Genomic DNA, 3,216 nt, shown 5'->3' with positions numbered 1-3,216 from the left:
CCACAACACATCACAAGAAAAAAGCTACCCCAATCACTGTCTTAAGGCCAGGGGAGTCCTCTCCGCCCTGTCGCCCTCTTACAGCATGTGGGATTTATGGCTAAATTGATAACAGTACCCGGAGACAAGCTATCAAGAACTTAAATAAAACACCAAGACACTTACACATCATTATTGTCCATGACTTCACGTTGGAAGGGAGACATGGTATCCATGCTTAGTCCAAATTCACCCGCCTTGATTCAGCAAATGTTGGGCTTACACTAGTAGGAGAAATGATAGATTTCCTACTCTCAATTGAATGATCACTCTCTCTTACAATGGCATAGAGTTCCCTTGCTAATCACCCCTAATACAACACATACATATGCCTAATGCCAATGAGATTCCACTCAAGAGCTCCTTCTCAAGAGGTTGAGCTTGGCTTCTCAAGCTATAGCATAGTGCTCTTTCTTCTCCCCCCTTTTTGTGCTAGCTACACCCTCCTTTTATAGCGATTTTGAAGGCTAGGGTTACTCCTCTAACCATGGTTGGGTTAGATTTTCAGCAATTTATCTAATTTCTTTTGCTTGGAATTATCAAGAAGTTGGTGGGGAAAGAGAGAGGAGAGAAATGGAGGTGATAGGACTTTTCATAGTGGGTTAGTGTTAGTAGAGTTAGTATTAATTTACAAATGGAATTGGATATTTACAATGGGAGTATCCATGTAGGATACAAATAAGGAAGAAACACTCTTAAGAGGTAAGAAAAGGTGGATTTCTTACAAGGTTGATGCTCCAAGTGTCTTGAGTAGGGCCAATTTTGACGCTTGTTGACGGTCCACTAGCTTTGACGGTACATTTTTTCTCCACTCTTGACCTTCCTTGAGAGACAAGGTAATTGAAGCTGAGTAATCAACCACCATGATGCTGTCTTTTAAGAGAAGAGTCTGAATTTTGTGGTTTTTTGATAGATATGGGTAATTTGGAGGAGGAAAAATGAGACTAGGTGGTCAATTTTGGAATGGAATTGTGTGTGGGAGGTATGAGTTCACCATGGTTTCTCTTATTCTTCAAGGTTGACGAGAAGGTGAGTAGGGTGCAGAGAGGAGTGGTGAGAGAGGTGGGGATGATGAGTGGAGAAGTGTGTGTGAAAGAGAAAAATGATAAAGTGGAAGAGAGAGTGTGGCTGCATAGCATGGGAAAACTGGGGTCCACTAATAAAATCATAGCTCACAGCTCGTAGCTCAAAAAAATATGAAAAAATTTGAGGCAAAAGTTCAGCCCACGAGCTACAACTTATGTTGAGGCAAAAGTTCAGCCCACGAGCTACAACTTTTGTTTGTATCACCTTTTCAAATTCGGAGAGCAAGTGAACTTTAAAAATTCAGCAAAACCGACCGTTTTTTTCCACTGCACAAGGTCCTTGTGGGGTCCTTCTTTGGATGATTCTTTTGAATACCTCCAAGACTGAGCCCTCCATAGTGCATGTATGCATGCCACCTACCCTTGACCTTATTTGGTAGGTCTATTGTTGAGATCATGATATAAGTGAATAGTACAACTAAGAAAATCAAATATTGAGGGGTCTAAAAAATATGTACATGTCAAATATAAATAATATAAGTGGAAAAAATACAAAGGGGTCAAAAGAAATCTCTCTCATTATGAGGCTACCATAAAAAGATAAATATTTTTGGTGTTCTAATTTTTTAGAAAAAACAAAAACAAAATAGATGTAGGAAGGGAAAAATCACAATAGTGAAAAAATATACACATAAATAAAACTAGTTTTTTTGGATTTTTGTTGGGGTGGAGTTACCCCAAATATAAGAGAAGCTTACATGAAAATATTTCTATATGGAATAAAGAGTATGAAAAATGGTAAGAAAAATTGTGGTAATGGTGAGGCAATGTACATAGCATAAATAACACACACCTAGGTAGAAATATTTAAATAAATACCAAAATAATTATGAAAAAATCTTTTATTTAGGCCCTATATACAAAGAAATATTTACATACGCATGGGCCATAATTTACTTATATTTTTTATATTTTATATTTTTTTGGCTCTACTAGCCCAATGACTAGCTAATTGAGGGTTTTTTATTTCAGTAAGGAGATATGGGAAAAGTCCCCTAACTCACACGCACCTATATACAGTGAAAGGGTGAGGGTAACCACAGTGTTTGAGTGATTTGATAGGGTGAGATAACTCACTATGGCAATTACAGAGAGCCGAAAAAACGGCTATCATTAGCCCTCCCCCAGGATGATGGTATATTCATGTACCATCATAAAGAATCTTTTCCAAAGAGAGTGCTTCAGAGTCCTTGACAAGATCTTCATTGTTTGGCCCCTTGGAATTTTGGTTTGTGTTACACTCATGCTTCATGGAACAATACTTACATGGGATAGTTGCCTTTTGCTCTGGTAGATCCTTTGGTAGAAGGCGACTCAAGTAAGGCTTCAAGCGATAGCCGTTTACCTTCCTGGAGTGCTCTTTCCCATTCTAGTCCATAAGTTGATAGTAACTTGAATTGAAAGCCTTCTTGACTATGTATGGCCCCTGCCATCTTGTTTCAAATTTGGCATCAAAACGATTATCGAGTCGATTGTCATACCTTAGCACAAGATCTCCTTCATTGATGCCTTTGTCCTTCAGTTTCTTGTCAAGCTTCTCCTTTGTTTGTGTGGCTTTCCTCTTATAGCACTCGTATGCTGCTTGTCTTTTCCACTCAGGCTCAGCTAAGGTAAGAAGTCGATCCATCCATGCTTCTTGATCATCTTGTGCTGATTTTCCATGAAGTCGCATTGTTGGAATGTTTAGTTCAATTGGCTGTAAAGCCTCTTGACCATAGACCAAGTGAAATGGTGTGAACTCCGTGGCTTCCCTATATGTGGTTCGATACGCCCACAAGGCACCATCCAAGAAGTCATCCCACAACTTTGTCTTGTTTTTCACCATCTTTCCAATGATGCCTGCAATGACACCATTAGTTTTTTCTACCAAACCATTTGATTGGGGATAGTAGGATGTACTGTGACAATGTAGAATGTGAAATTCTTCACAGACTTCTGTGAGAAATCCCTTTCTAAACCCTGGACCATTATTAGAAACAATCTCCAAAGGTGTGCCAAATCTACAACAAATGTGAGTGTAGACAAATTTGCTCACTGTCCTCTCATTTACCTTTGCCACACTTTGTGCTTCCACCCACCTAGTCATATAGTC

The sequence above is a fragment of the Adiantum capillus-veneris genome, chromosome 9 (genome assembly GCF_014529385.1).
Source record: "Adiantum capillus-veneris isolate H3 chromosome 9, ASM1452938v2, whole genome shotgun sequence".
NCBI classification, from domain to species: Eukaryota; Viridiplantae; Streptophyta; class Polypodiopsida; order Polypodiales; family Pteridaceae; genus Adiantum; species Adiantum capillus-veneris.
The sequence above is the reverse complement of the archived record's forward strand: the minus strand, read 5'-3'. Positions refer to the sequence as shown.